Below are 16,984 nucleotides of genomic sequence, written 5' to 3'. Positions count from 1 at the left end.
TATAATAATTATATCAAATGAAACTATGCCTAATGCTTGATTTATGATAAAAACCTAATCTTGAGAAGATTATCTTTGTTTCCACAGTAGGTTTTCCATTGGTATTATACCTATTTAATTTTTTTAAAGCTATAACTATAATTATAATGTTTATTTTATTTATTTCTTATACTTTAAGTGCTTTAAACATTTTTCTTTATTATATACGGGAATAGATAAATACCTACTTTATATAAAACTTATTATTTTCCCTAAAAATAGGTTTAAAAAAATTTAAAACGTTTTTAAAATGATTAAAATATACGGAGGGCATTGTTAATTATTTGTTGATTAATATTAGAATATAATTATTAAAAAAATAAATGTAGAATTTAAGATAGAAGAGGAATAGCGCGAAAATTTGCGCGCGGCTCCCCAGCGCTTGCGCATGGTTACGGCTGCGTGTGGCAACACTGGCACGCACTTCCTGCGTACTTCTTCCCTGTCTACCCGCACTATAACTCAGCGCCTATTGGAAATTATCAAAAAACTTAACACTTTCATGTATTTTTTGTGAAATAACATCATTTTATTTTGCCCTAGTGAGCCGCCTTTAAGCCCACTGCAATAAAACCAATTTTTGTCTATTTCACCAAAATCCAATAATTTTAATGACTTAAAATAAGTTGATTCCGATAATATAACCTTTTAAGAAAATTAATCAAGTGAAAAAGTATTAAAATATTTTTTGCTTAATTTTTTATAGGGCAAAACTCTCTTAAATTTTGCATCCATTGTTTCTGTGTACAAGGAATGTAAAATGTTAATAATTATTATTTAAAAAAATATTCTGATTATATTTAGAAAAATATTTGATTATTATTATTAAATTATAATAAATATTTATTTTTTTACAAAGACACAGAAGTCAGAACTACAATTTAAAATGTGCAATGGAGACAAAATAATATCTCTTTTTATATATAAATGAAAATATTAAATTCTTTTTATTTTTATTTAACAATAAAATAAAATTTAATAGATTTTTAGTTTTTTAAACTAAAATTACCTAGGTTTAGTCCAACAAATTTCAAGAAAGAAAGCAATTGTATCATTGACAAATACTTGTTAACTCCTCTATTTCTTTTATAATCTATACAAATTAATTAAAAATAAAATTTGGAATAAATTTAATACATTTTAAATCACAATTTATAAAATTTAAAAAAATTTATTCATTTTGTAATTAACATAAACTGCTTAAAAACAATTACTTAAGTACTGTATATAAAATAAATATTATACTATAAAATGCAATATACTTATATCTTATTATTAATTGAAATTAGTTTGAAACTATATAATTGGCAATTATTTAAAAGTAATCATGAAAACTTGGCTTGGAAAAATCCATTACTGTGTAATTTTAACAAATTCAGTCTACCTGCAATCTGATACTACTGCTAAAGATCTGTACTATGTATTAGGGAACTTTTTTCAGTACTCACATAATTAGCTTTTATTTCATGATTTATTAAATCATATTATTATGCTATAATTTCCTACTACTTATTTTTATTTCATACTATGTGAAATATCTCTCCGTGAAAATTTTGTGATGAATAGAAATTTTCCTATGAGCCGATTTTTAAAATAAAAATAGTAAAGACTAAAAGCATCTTGATCTACTTATATAAAAGTAAAGCTTTCTAAGTAATTTTCTTCATAGAATGTAGTTTTGAAATTAGATTTTAATCTATTGTTCCACATAAATTGATTGTCGGTAGATATTGGAAGCGTTATCAGCAGTGGCTAGAATGTGGTGTAGTCAGTGTGTGGTGTGGAGTGGCCGACGGTGGTCGGTGGTCGGTGGTAGTGCTGAGTGGCGGCCACGTGGCAGGCGGGCGCGCCTCGTCCACGGTGACGGTGCATGTCAGTTTTCTGGAAAAATTGTAAAATGTCACCGGCGGCGCGGCGGCGGCGCGGCGGCGGCCGCGAGCAATTTGCGAGGAGCGCGCATGTGTGTGGAGCTGTCGCGACGCGATCAGCGCACGCGCTCGTGTGCGTTGTGAAGTGAAGGTCGAATATTTTGTCCCTACTCCTCGATCTATTGGTGTTCACGAGTCGGCGCTGTGATAATGAGTTGTTGTCGTCCCGCTCGCTCCGCAGCGATTGCATGCCCGCGGAAAGGGACGGACGGCGGTGTGCGCATGCGTCGGAGCCTCCGCCGGCGCCGGCGCGGCCTGCCCTCATCAGTCTCCCCGCAGCGGGGAAGCGGTTCGCGTGTGCAAGTCCGTGTCGGCTCGGGCTGCGGGCTGCGAGCGCTCTGCGTCGCAAACGAATATTTTTAGATAACAGCACGAATAATTTATTCGCAAGGTAGTGATCGCGCGCACTTTTGCGGATATCGGTATCGGCGCATGCGGGTTCGCGTGCGCTGCTCGAGCGCTGGACGGCGGCGGGTGTCGGCTGCGCCCGCCGCCGACGGAGACGTCCCGATAGGTAAGCTGCGCACTTCCTGCGTGCGCGCCGCCATGTTCGGTTGGAGCGTCACTTCCGCCGGGGCCGGAACCGGCGCCGGTGCGGGCCCGAGCTGTGGGCCCTGCGGCGACGGTGCTGCGCGCGCGCACCGTCGGAGCTCGCCGCTCGCCGCGCTCAGCTCAATGGGCGACGGCTCTCGATTCATAAAATGTCGGTCGTTCCATTCACGCCGCGGCGCGATGCTACGACGACCGTTCACTCGTGACCCTCGCGTCTTCGAATATTCATGTCTCCCTCGATAACATCGTAACCTCTGACTTCTTTTTGTATTATCACGTTGTTTAGTGAACGCCGCTAGTTGAGGCCGGACTTCGTGCGTTGTGTTGGAAACAAGTGTCCGTTCAATCGCTTCACCGAAATCAACTGTGAAATTTAGTGCATAGTGAATTAAAATAGTGATTTTCCGTCTGTATCAATGGAATGTTACACCCAGTAGCGTAAGACTAGAAATATATTTTTGGTTTTTCTATTCCTTGTACTTGAACTATTGCCTTAACATCGTCCATACTCAACATCTTAGCTAAATCTTAATTCAACCACCAATTTCTAGTAATTCACAATTTTTCTAGAAAATTTTAATATTTAACTAATGAGGGTAGTCAAATTTTAATAGTCACTTAACTTTGTAATATATTTTATTGGTTCTTGTGTTTGAATAAATTGTAGCATTTATATTTTGATGAATAGTTAAGACTAGGGAGTTGTGTATGTGACAGTCGGGGGTAGTGAGTGTTGATAGTGGAGTGTATGGGGGTAGCAGTGTGTGCAGCGGAGTGTGGTGCGCGGGCGCAGGCGCGCGACGGCAGCACGTTGCCGACAGGACGTACGTCACCAGAGCATGACGTCTGCTCTTGCCTCCCGCTCGCACACTCGCCCTGCTCTCCTCTAGTTCTGCTTAACCCCCGGCTGTTCATTGCCCTCCAGTACTTGCCATGCCCTACCCTCGTTCTGCTTGTTTAGACGATTTACTTCACTCCGCATTCCACTACTATTCACTCATAGACAACGCAACATTGTGGAATTGCCTCTTATCTCTCCAAAAGTTATATAAACTTTCACTGACATTATTTATCTATATCTAATACTATCACTAATATTAAACAAACTTCTAAGACAATTGTTATTGCTATCCGCGCCAATAAAACTTTGTGCATTGCACCCATACAGAGTTTGATAACTCGGTGACTCTGTTTATTGTTCTCACAGCAAATATAAATTAAAATATATAAAGTAAATAAATTGTAACTCCAAACACAATTCCTTATAAGTCACACAACCAACTCATAAGACAACTTTCCTGGTGTTAAATTTTCCGGTTAGCATTAAATGAGCCTTTAATTTTTATTTTATATGTCATACTTGATCTGGTGGATTCCAAATTGTAATAAAATGATATTTATAAGAAATGATGTCCGTCTGAGTATTGAATTAGTCAACGCAACAGATATAGCATGCAAGTCACCCATTGAGCGGTGGCCGGCGGCGGCGGCGGCAGTGGGCCTCGCGCGTGTACTATAGCAATGTCTTTCCCAGATGATGAGTACGTGATGAGTCAGGTGCACGTGACGTCAGCGACACGTGTGCCTCGTCCCCGCTGAGTCACAGCATCTCTCTGTGACGTAGCCGGCACACATGACGCCCTTCGGTCCTCTCACCTTTGCTCTCATTTTATCGCGCATTGATTACATTGTTCCGGCAGGCTCAGCCACACTGCGGTGCCGAGTGTGCCGAGCGTGCGTTGCGCCTCCGCTTCCGGCGCAGCGCACGCGGCGTGGGCGACCATTTCATAAGCGTTTCCTTCGTCACGCTTCCTCCCGCCGAGGACGTACTCAGGCCGTGCACCTCGCCGCCGCCCGCTGGATGTACTCTCATAAAGCGGTTCATTTAACATTCACACGAATTGCACCACACGTCTCGCCACCGTGTAGGACGAATCCAAGTGTAATATGCAAATGTCACGTTACTAAATTGGTCAATCATTGTTGTATCCGCAGTTCTAACTGTGAGCGTTCCGTCATTCATGCTCACTACAGCCGCTGCCATTGAACACGACGACGCTTCCGTCACACACAATCTCAACAGTTAAATCTCTAACCGATTGTCGATTTCCGCTCGGCCACATCGCCGCGCCTCGCCAACTAATAAGGTACACGCCGCTTCGCACTGTGCCAACATTCTCAGCCCCACGATAAGCCATTAAGGGTCGCTCCACAAAAAAGATCATTATAAAGGATGTAAAGACTGCACCGGCGCCGAGCCTTCCCAGAACTGAGGCCATTCTTATTTCACGCTCCTGCCTTATTCACAGGCCTTTTTTTGTATAGGTTTGGTCATTTTTTTTCACGGGAGCGGTTCTCCTGTGAGAGTTTCAAGGAAATGGCTTATTGGGTTTCGTATAGAATGGGGCTTATCTCGGGGCGTCGATCGAGCGCTCGCGGAGCCTGGGAACGCGCGCAGACGTCGCGCGCGCACCGTTATGCGGCTAGCGCGTCGCATACCGCATACCAGCGCCGCGCGCCGCCAGCCCTCACGCATGACATCATCAATATCACCGTTTGTGACGTCCACCAAACATATTCCGTTCAAACTGCCAATAATAAACATTCAAATAAAATGGCCATAAAACCGAGACACTCACTTTAAACTTGGATTTAATGGCCGAGATATACCAATTAACAAAAAATTAAAAATAATGTCAGGGGTTTATTAATATGTCGTCTGCTGTGTAGTAACGGTATCGATAAATAAACAAAGCTATTTTATAAGACGACAGGATCGAGTATCGCGGCTCGGCTTGCTTTACGCTCGAGTTCACTGGGGACCGTTCTCGGGGCTGACCATAATATTATCTTATTACGAGGTTCCTGTTGGAACATTTTGTATTTTGATAAATATGATAAAGTTTCATCTTATAAAATTATTTATTTTGTACAAATATTGTGTTAGTCCTGCATGTGCATGATACTCCAATAGTAACATTATTGTTCTGTACCTATACACGTTTCCCACTAACTTTAAAGTTAATAAATTAGCAATAGAAGACAATTAACTCAATACATATATATTTACTTGCGCAAAAAACCCTAATGATTGGTCGTCACATTTGTGGAGTCGGAATGGCGCCAAGCAAAATTTCTCACAGATTGTCTAATTTACTGCTGGGAACTCAATCCGTATTTTCAATAAGAAATATTAATTTTACGCTCTGTAATTGTTTATTTACTATTATATTTTGATTTTGTGTGTGTATTTATTTATTTCAACTAGGTTTTGTAATCTTTTCAGGTGCGTGAACGTCATGGTTGCATCAATAGTCTTCGCAAAGGGCAGGGCGTGACAGTGTGAGCTCCTCTCCTGATTGGAAGAGATGAGCCAACAACATCAGGTACGTCGAACATCCCTACTGTAGCTTTGTCAGTCACATATTAATCTGTAAAATAATTCTGCCCAATAAAATCATAATTGACCAGTGACTGACAAGTTCAATGAATTGCCAAAATATCAAAATATGATTTAGTTTTATCTAATCTGAAATATTTTGGTGAAATATATGTTTTATGATTTTTCGACTGAAAACAGGTTTTGCCCCACCGAGTATAGGTTCATTTAGTATTTTAAAACTATAAGTCCTAATGAATGACTTTGCCTAGTCTCCCGCTAATATCTATGAAACTGGTATTGGAGTAATTGTTCCAAGTATTTGCGTTATTTAGGAGTGTAAGGTGTGCGCAGGTCACGGGCCCTTATTGAGGGCAAAGGGAAGTTATAAATCTGTCGGCGCTAACAATGGCGCGATAACGTGCACCTTGCGCCCGCGCCGATACTGCGCACCTCCCCCAGCCCCGCGCGCCGCCCCCTCGCCCACCAAAACACTATCAACTGTAGACACGTATGGGAAATACCCTCATTTACAATACAAACAATTACCCGTTTTGAGAACACGCTCATTACTCCGTGGAGTGGCGCCCTTATGGCGGTGCTGTAACACAGTTACCGCTGCTCGCCACTGCTGCTCGGCCCACCCACTGCTCTAATGCTACCGCTGTATCCCGGAAAATTATCCCTCAAACGATAACAAATTGAGAACGATCCGAGTTCCGAACAAATATCACGCAATCGCCGAATGTTTGAACCCGGATTATGAGCTGGCAACATCGGTCACAGACGTATTGAGCTCACCGGCCGCCCTGCACAGTAGGTATTTGGCAACATATTTGCTGATAGGTCGGTTGGCGATAGTGGCCGAAGTGAGGGGAAAAGAGAGGTCGACGTAACGCCAACCTTATCGGTCATTGACCTTCACACCTAAACTGAGCCTCGCATCACATCTCGCTCGGCGCGCGTTTACATGTGCTTAAACAAATTTTCAGGGACCATCGCGTTTACGTGCCAGCATTTTATATTGTAATATTCACGTTTACATATTTCCGTCGGCCGACTAAACAATGACGGGCCAATACACAGTCAATTTGGAAAATCTGATCAAAAATAGAATAGTCACCCGGTTACTATGTTGCTATAATACATACCTAACTAGTGGCTTTTAGATATATTTATGTCAGAACACAGAACCATGAAGATTGTATAAATGTCTAAAGTCACATGCGAGTTATTTAGGTGTACGTAAAGTGCTGGTGGTACAGTGGGTAGAGAGCACAGTGCGCAGTAGAGAGCAGTCGGCAGCGTGCTGTGAGGTAGGCAGCAGTGTGTCGTGAGGTAGGCGCCAGTGAGACCTTGACCCGTTTCCCGCTGGTGGCGCGCGGGCGGCGGGCGGCGCGCTCGCACAATGGACTATTCCGCGACATCGGAGCCGACACCCGACTAGCCGCCCCCCAGTCCGCGAGGCCCCGCGCTCTCCGACACATTCTTATGAGCAGGACAACTCTACTGTCATCTGTTGCACCGCGAAATCTAACTAGACAATAGCGGAAGTCGTTTAAAGAAAACGAAAAACTGAAAATCAGGCAGTACTGCGCGACAAAGAAGAATTTGCTTCGCGTGTCTCAAAATAAATATGTCCTCGTAACTGTAACGGAGGTAGCTGGTAGTTTATAAAACAGTTTCTGTCGCCACAAGTTGTTGACTTTAACGATAATCGAAATAATCGTGACACAGTAAAGTCGGTCATGATAGCATGTAATTAGAGACGTCTGTGGGGCGCGAGGCTAACAAAATTCGGGGGCGGCGCGGGTCGTGGCCGCTTGAATAATACATGGAGCGGCGCGCCTTGGCGCCACCGCCGCCGCCGGCGCGCGCGCAACCAAACAATACACGGAATCTAGGTGCTAGACACGCCGCCCGCGCCGTGGCCTCCGCCGACACCTGAAACACTACTGCCAGCCTGGAAATGTGAAAACATGCGACGCGCGACGTCGGCATCGCGCTACACTCACGCGCCCGATCTACTGTACGGCGCTAGCTGCAAACCGCTTACACTCGGACATTCTTTCATGAAAGTATGAACGATCAAACAAACAATCGCCGGAAAATTAGACTATTAATGCGACAAATATTTTTTGTAAGCGACACCCCGCCGCGGCCGACATATGATCTACCGCAAGAATGTCTATTCTGTGTAAATAAATTCAGTAAAAATGAGTACGCAATCATTGAGAATGCGAAGTGTCTGCAACGTGTTGTGTTGTGAAATCATTTTGTATTGTTTGCTATTTTAACAGAAAAAATGTCTAGGTATTCACTATGAGTTGATGGACTTTATATTTCTGTAATACATATTTGTTTAGTTTTCATACACTGATGTTTAAATAGCACTTATTCTTTCTATTTGAACATTGACACCAGAGTAACAACGTCACACACAGAATACTGACAAAGCACCGCAGCTTATTACTACACCCGTCTAAATTCTATGAAGCTCTTATTAAAAAACTCGAAAGAAAGCGAGTATTGAGTATTTTTATTGTACAATAATCATGACTAGATATTTAGTAAAGTAAACAATTATCGAACAGTCAGCTAAATGAAATATCCAAGCACTTGGAACAGTCTGTCAAATTGTTTAATTTTCGTAGCAGTCTCGTAGCAATGTCGTAGCACAGCAGAGCGTGAACTAGCCAGCCGAGGTAACGGTACCTCGTAACCGTTTCCCACGAGGAGGCTCGCGAGTAATTATTTAACAGCTTCAAAAATCATGTCATATTTACATCGAATGCGTGGTCGTGATTAACAGTTTAAAAATGTAAAATGTTCAGACTTAATTACCGTGTGTTGATATGCGGGACTCGTAGTCTCACAGACAACTTATTAGCCTCGTACCGTTCGTACAACGATTATAGCGTAGTCCCGTAGATACGACACGAAAGTCGTGGGACATTGTCGTGAAGCTGTTACGCACACAAGCCGATTAATTGTACATTAATACTAATCGATCAGCACTTTTGACGACGTGTCTCTAGTCACTGGGTAAACTCGGTGAGCTGTAGGAAATGGAAACAGAGACGTGTTCTCTAGTTTGCAAGAGTTGTCTTACTTTACGACAATGAAAACAATACAGTTTGGGTTTGCCCTTAACGCTGACGAAATAGAAACAGTAAGAATGTATCCGCACGCCGCGGCTCCTACTGCACGTAGTTATTAAAGCACATTTAGTAATTGAATGTGTGGTGTAATGAGTTTCTGATGCTACACACACTGCACACCGGCGTGGTTCCTTGTATTTCGGTAATTGCCTTGAGATGTTATCGCGCGCACTTATTAATTATGAGCCACAGAGCCGCGCATTTATTGACCTTATCTCCGGTGGCCGGCCCTTGCGCTTTCTTTACCTGCTTACTCGTTAATGAGCAAGAGTCCACCACCGGAACGGACGCCGCGCGCCGCTGGGAACCGAGCAGCCCTACAGATTGAGTTATTACATCCACGTTTTGAAACACTGTCACAATAACACCACAGTTTTCTTTTATTACTGTGATCACTCTTGCGGTTTTATAGAAATGATACAGCAGACAGTCAGTCGCACGGAACAGAGCGATGGAGAAATAATGAAACACCCGCGCCTCCCGTTAGCGAGCGGCATGTGCTCGCCACATCCGCCCCACAGATTACCGCGTCGGCTCTTCCTCTGCATGTCCCGCACAATTTGAAGTTATTCGGTAATTTTAGCTTAACTGTAGTTTCCCGCGATGGGCGAACATGCGGGTAAAGGGAACGGTTCCGAAATAAGCTGATTACATCACGCTCCCCACACGGCGTGCGCCCTGCGCGGTTATAAATAGCGAACCGGCGGTCCCTTAAGGCGCGGGCGCACATTTCCGGGCTGGAAGTGTGTCGCTTCCGTTGCGAGCGGTCGTTGACGCCGTGCATTGTCGCCGCACATTCCCCGCCGCGCGGCGTCCGACGACGTTTTTAAATAGAGGAGCGATTACGAGCGTCTGGCTGCGGCGCCGGGCACATGACCGCGCGAAAGTGCAGCGCCCGCCGCGTCACGGGCTATTTGCGACACCGGCCGCCGCCGCCGCCGCCGCCGCCGCCGCCGCCGCCAGCCACTCGCCCCCACGCACCAACACGCTCCTCCACATCTACGACTGCCGACCACGCTCTCCAGCTTCTCTACACTCTCCTAAACTGGCGCAAAACCCTCGAAACGACGACCACAACTTCTAAATATCACTGACGCTCTATTTAATATCCTGTTATCAGGATTTCCTGCCTTCCCTGTTTTATCTTAGTCTCCTCTTGTAATGACATAAAATTCAATTCACACACTGATATAAAATAAGCAGTTTGCAAAATACAATCGTACAACCACGAGATCCTCCTAAGGAATTTCTTAAAACCTTGATGTGCGTTGAAGTCTTTTGTTAGAATCCTTGTTAACTCCCTCACCACCAATCAAAAATAGATATTTTATCAGATAGATATAATTAAGTACCTATAGCTGTTTATCAATGATTTCGTATTTGTGAATCACGAGACCACTCATGTTGTACCTATTTCGCAGCGAACCAACGGTCGATTACGTATCCAAGTAAGTACGGTTAGAAATGCAAAAAAAAAACAGATTACAAAAGTAGATAAGTTAGAGGGTGCTACGGAGGGTAGTCGGTGATGTCCAGGTGTGGTGAATGTGGTGATGCTGGTGTGTCGGGTCGCGGCTGAATAAATTGGGAGGGAGGCGCGCTGGAATGCGGGAGGCGGCGCGGGGCGGCGGGGGCGCGGCGCGCGGGGGTGGGGGGCGTGCGACTGGCGCGCGCGCCGCTGTCCCACGGTCGCGCGGCCCCGCGCCCCGCGCCCCACACACTTTCTTTCGCGCCATAAAGGTCGTTTCAAATATTTCGGAATGCTGTTTGGTGACATTTCACCTGCGGGCGGCGGGGAGAGGAATGCAGCCTCCGGCATTCGGCCGCACGCCTCGCTCGGCGGAACACCGTCGCACGCGCATCCCCCGCCACTCACATTACCACGCGAACCTCGCACTACACTTGAGCTTAGACAGGTTGACTCTGCAGTCTGCACTACTATCACACAGACGGGAAATCCCGCGGCCAAGTGCAAGCTATTAACTTTATTGCAGCTCAAGCGACCCATAAAGGCGCTGTTTTGATGAGCAAACGACAGCCGACAGTGAGTACGTGCAGCGCACAGTATTGTGCTGGTGGAGCCCGTGCCCGACTCCCATGTGTGTGATTACTATTCATAAAGGGCGCTTGCGTGACGTTTTAGCTCTCTGCGACTCGGATAGCTAAAGCTCATCGGTCTACTTTCCACGCTCATGTGTGAACTGAGTTTCTCCAATTAATAGATTCGTTCCAATAGCAAACACTGAGTCGGAGAAAGCAGTGGCGGTATGGGTCAACGTCCGGCGGAATTCACACCGGCCGACCGCCGCCGCCGTGACGTTCACGAACAAATGTGGCGTAACGCTCTAAAATTTCAAAAACCGCGCTCGTTTTCCCATTCCGGGAAGGCGAGGGCCTCCTCGACCGCAGCGCGGTCGCGGCGGAACGCGGGCGAGCCGCAGCGGTCATAAGCTGTGTTTATCGAGTCGCGCGTCGCTATGAATGGAATGCGGCGACGGAGGTTGCGCAAGCGACTAGCTTCGCGGCGCTCGACGCTCGGCGGAATGCGCACGCGGCGGCGGGGGCGCGGGCCGGGGGCGCGCGGCGCAGCCTGCGGCGCTGCAGCGGAGGCTGCATCTCGCGGCCATTCACGCCGCACACTACGCCCGCCGCCCGCCAAATAACTCACCGTTACAGCCGCGGAATGCCGCTCTATCTCTATACCCAACATTGTAGCCAATCATAACTCATCAGCCTCTTTACCTTATCGTCACTGTGAGACCGGCTTTTGGTCGAAATAGATGCGGCTGCCTAGCAGTTTATACTGTTGTTTAATAGTATTACTGTAACGATGATTCGTGTACTTCATACATTCATTTATTTATTCTAATTATAATTATTTTTAAAAGCATTATGGGGCTCTGTGAATACTATTATAGGTCGATAAGTAGTGTAGATTTTGGCAAAAGTTTTATAGAAAATGGATATCTGGCCATTACGACATATTTTAACTCTAAAATGTAAAAGCGATTATGAAACAGAAATATAACGGTTACAAATTCTTGAAAAAATTGCAAGAACTTGATAATTTCGTAGACCCCTACAAGTTGTCTACGAGCTGAGCCTACGCGTAGCACACCAGTTGTTACCTCTTTACAGGAGTTGTACGGTTGGATCGGTATGCGTAGATAGGCACATAATATTATATTAAACGTATACCTAATAAGCGTGATAAACGGCACGACATATAAGGCACGTCGGCGTTTGTACAGTCCGGTTGTAAATAGAACGACTATAGATCCGCTTGCAGGCTCCGCGCGGCACCGCGCTGCATTCTAGAGCACAGAATTGTAAAGAGAATAATGGTAGTTGTTGCGGCGTCGGCGGCGGCGTCGGCGGCGCACTATCAATAGTCGGCGCGTCACCCGCCCTACATACTTGTCGCGACGTCCGCGCCGCAGCCGGGACCACGTTTCGTCACCTCATGCGCTAAATTCCATTTTTAAGTCCATTGTTCCTCGTCTGCGACGTCGCAGTGTCGGACGACACCCGCGCCTCTCGTGCGCTCGCCGCTCTCTGACGTAACTACAATTCTCATCGTCCCACACCGAAGCATTCGATACGACAATGTTATGCCGCGGACCTGATGTTTATTATTCACACGATCCAATTCTGTCAAAAACGTTATACACTTCCGCTCGCCACACATTCTTATTGGGGCGCTTCGCTCGTAACACTTGTCGAGTTTTACTGTTCGTAGTAGTCTTATTTATTTATTTTATTGTCTTTCATACCTGTCTCCTTGAGCTATATAATTTGCTGAAACAGGGTCCACGCTGACGATAAAAACGAGTATCTAAAGACGACACATTCGTCATTATCAAGAGTGTAAATATGCTTCGCGATAAAAACTAACACATTTGCGCTATTTCCCATAGTTGTCAGCAATTAGAGCAGCGTTAGTGTGTGTGCGGCGAGGGGACACACGTGTGTCGGGGAGGGATGAGGTGACACGTGTGGCCCACATAGTGCGCGCCCATTGAGGAGCTCCCGCGCCACCGCCGCCGCGCCGGACGTGACGTCAGCAGCACCAGCGCACCTGCGCCCCCACACCGCACCACTGCCCACCACCACCACCAACACACTTCCCATCACTCGTCGCTCTCTAAATGTGACCAAGTAACATTCACTGGGAAACCGCTTTAACTAGATATCACCTTTCGTGGATCATATTGCATAAAACATCAAAGTCGACATCGTGAAACACGGTCCATAACTTGGTAGATCTGACACAATCCCACGTTCACAGCTGGCTATAGTAACGGAGTGTAGGCACCACACTGTATTTTGTACTGATCGAAATATGTCGTCATTTGTCCGGCAATGAATGCATTCAGGTTTGAAGTCATCGTAGGTGGTACAAGTGTGGTACTACCATCGATGTCAATAAATTGGCGAAATAATTGTAGTGGCGCCGACTCCCGCGCACAGCCGAACAAGGCCGAAGAAGGCCGAAGCCGCTATCCGCACCATTTGAGGCAGCAGCAGCGCACTCACACCGCGTCGCCTAATTAGCCGGCGTGCGGTGTGGGTGAGCCCGCATTGCTTACCACGGACCCTGCCGCCTTCGTTTATTACTATTTTAGTCAATTCACTTCTATTATATGAACATAATTATGAGCTCCAATATATTTGTCAAAGGACTGCCGCAGCAACTCCTACTCGCGGTCGGCCGGTTCGCAATTCGGATTGTACTAAAGAATGGTTTTATGTGTTACAGATGGATGTCAATTAGCGGAGGAAAGGAGCATTGTAATGTGGTGTGCGCCTGACTCAGCATGATGTCATAGCAGGCGGTGATGCGGCTAATGGGAGCGTCCCGCCGACCACGTCACATCCCATTCCCGCCGCATACTTCACCCAATCGAGCGATGACAAATCCATTCATATTCTTCCATTGCCGCTAACTGTTGTGTTAAACATTGAATTCTTGCGATTCCAACGTAATTAAAGTCTATCAAACGAAACGGCAAATGACATACGTTGCCAACTGAGTGCGGTTTTCCTCTCCTGATCAAATTCACGTGTTAGGTAAGTAACGCTCAGTAGCTACCAACATTATTCTGGCGTTTTCCTATAGATTGTGTTCCCGTAAACAGCCGCAGCGAGAACTGAACACTGAGGCGTGAAGAGCACGAAGAAAGAATAAAAGGAATTACGAAACTGGTTTTCATAATGATTTGACAGATTGTTCTAAATTCTGAGATCATTGTGAAAGCTGATTTTGTTCCTAGTTCATCGAGATCGAGAGTCCGCCGAAAGAAGAGAGAAGAACTATAACTGAAGAAATATAACTGGAAGAAATAGTACCTATAAGTTTCTCTCTGTATAATGATGTTATGTACCTATGTAAAAAATGTCTGTATATTTTGAAGTGAAACTAATTTAACTTGTTATAAACTAATATTGTTCGATTGTCTGTCACAAACCTATAATATTTTGTATATTGTAAATATTGTATAAATAAGATTATATGTTAGCGTGCTAATATTGTAAAAGAACTATAATAATAGACTAACTGCCTTACTCAGAGACATTTAATGATTACTTAAACTATTCCTTAGGAATGAATTTGTTCTGAAAACAATCGCTAAGGATTGAGTTAAGTAATCCTTGAATGACTAAGTATGGCAGTATGCGCCTGTTTCATGTCTGTATAGCTGCTAGGCTGCTATGTACCAGATAAGTTTAAATTAAGAACGTAATTATTTTATTGTAACTTTTGTGAGACATACTAAATACGTGTGTCGCGGAATGCTGCTCATGAATATGAGCCTCTAGCATGGCTTGAAACTAGTCGAGTTCCTCGTCAAAACAGTACGTGAGTAAGCCGATAACATAATAATTAAGAACGTAATTTGTGTGAATGTATAACATGTACATGTAATTAATTTCAAAGAAAGAATCGATACCACCCATAAACCCATAAATCGAGTGACGAATATAAGTGTTTACCGTCTGCTTAATATTAAGAATATTTTGTCTAAGTATAAATAAATGGTTCACGATTCAAGAAACAGGGATAGATCAACCAAGCGCGGGGTATCTTAAAAGTCTTGTGTCCTAACTTCTAAGCATACCGTAACCTTAGCATGACTTCGGTTGGATCCCTAGTTCCCGGACAACCTGTGATTATCACTAAACAGTAACTCAACCCAACTTCTTTTGCGCGGGGCCCGTAGCAACTACTACTCTTCCCAAGTGATTAATCCCACATTGGATAAACCTGGAAAAAATCTCCAGGAAGGATACATAAAATACCACGTAAATACCAAGCTATTATTTAACCGAAGAGTTATATCTAACAGTTATTCCTGCTCCTAAATAACATCATCACATCTTTTTCCTCATAGGTAAAGATGTAATAACAAAACTTTCCGCTATTTATTTTATTAATCCCGTCATCCCGTGAATTACCTTAAGTACCTATAGGATGACAAACCTATTGCCACACGTATTCACATTAATAATAGCTCGTACACGTCCATCTCTGGACAATGAGCCTCCTCTACATAAGAGGGTTTGTGTATAGCAGCGCAGTGTAAAAGGTTCAGGTTTGTCTTAGGTGCCTACATAGATGTCAAAGCCTCGCTCGATCCAAACAAATATTTAATGATAAAAATGTGTTATTACCTATATATTGATGGAGAAGGAAATCTGTTTAACGCATAGGTATATTGTTTCAATTATATTGATTTATTATATTCTTCTTGGTGCAAAAATATATTTCATTTGATCTATGTTTACATACAAGTTTTATTTATATAAAACAATCAAAATAAGTACTCGCTAACGTGTAGATAACCACGATATATAAATAAGAAAAAACCTATAACGTGTAGATAACACTAATAAATTAAGGATTTAATTTTAATTAAAAAATACTGTTACATGAACTTAATATTTTTGTAATTAGGTATTTCTTATTTATGTTTAGTAAAATAAGCTTAAATTAAGAATCGATTATACCCGATTATAATCGAGTATACTTGGGTACTCCGTAGTTGATATTGAACAGCACTCTTAACTCACGTTGATTGTTATTTTCTTTGTTTTATATAAAACTACAATTATTTAAACTCATATTTCATATTTGGACAACCGATATGTTACTAACTCCTAATTTTCGAGACGAAATAAATAGAAACAAATTAAACAGAGACTTTGGTGCCTATGTTTGTAGATGCACACACGACACGGAAGAACTCTGTGAGCCTACAAATTGTTGTTCCAGTCTAATTGTGATGTGTAATCAGAATTTTGTGTTTGTAAACGCATCCCTTCAACTTAATGTCAAAACAAAATGTGGACAGAAATACCAGACAACGAATGTCAAAAATTGATCCTCAGGTTGCTTTTCAACTAGAGATGTGCTATGTATCTATGTTACGAAAATGTAATAGCAAAGCTGTGAAACTATGTGACCGTTTCCACTGATACTAAGCTATGTAGTTGTGTGATGTGCAGCTCGAATCTGCGGAGTATCGACAGTAGGGAAGCCATCCATAGCACGCATCTTTCCATATAAAAACATAGAAGCCAAACGCATCCACAACAACATAGCATAGCAGATCTGTGGAGGAAAAATACCCTTAGCCACAGATTTGGGATTGGGATAAAATTGTGAAAGAAAATCGGAGTTCAGGCAATCAGGCCACATTTTGGATTAAAAGCAAAAATATAATTTGTCACGTTTCATAGAAATATCAGTTTGAAGATATTTCAACTGGCCACGTTTAATAGAACTTATTTTACTAATGAATTCATAATCGTTGCATTTCCAATTTAAGTATAATAGGTGTAATTTCTCAAAGTATTGCTTAATTAAGTAAGTATTCCAAATCGATTAACCATATAATATTCCAAATAAATATTGTACAATAGCA

This window comes from Spodoptera frugiperda, chromosome 4 (assembly GCF_023101765.2).
Source record: "Spodoptera frugiperda isolate SF20-4 chromosome 4, AGI-APGP_CSIRO_Sfru_2.0, whole genome shotgun sequence".
Classification (NCBI taxonomy): Eukaryota; Metazoa; Arthropoda; class Insecta; order Lepidoptera; family Noctuidae; genus Spodoptera; species Spodoptera frugiperda.
This window is presented reverse-complemented; position numbering follows the sequence as displayed.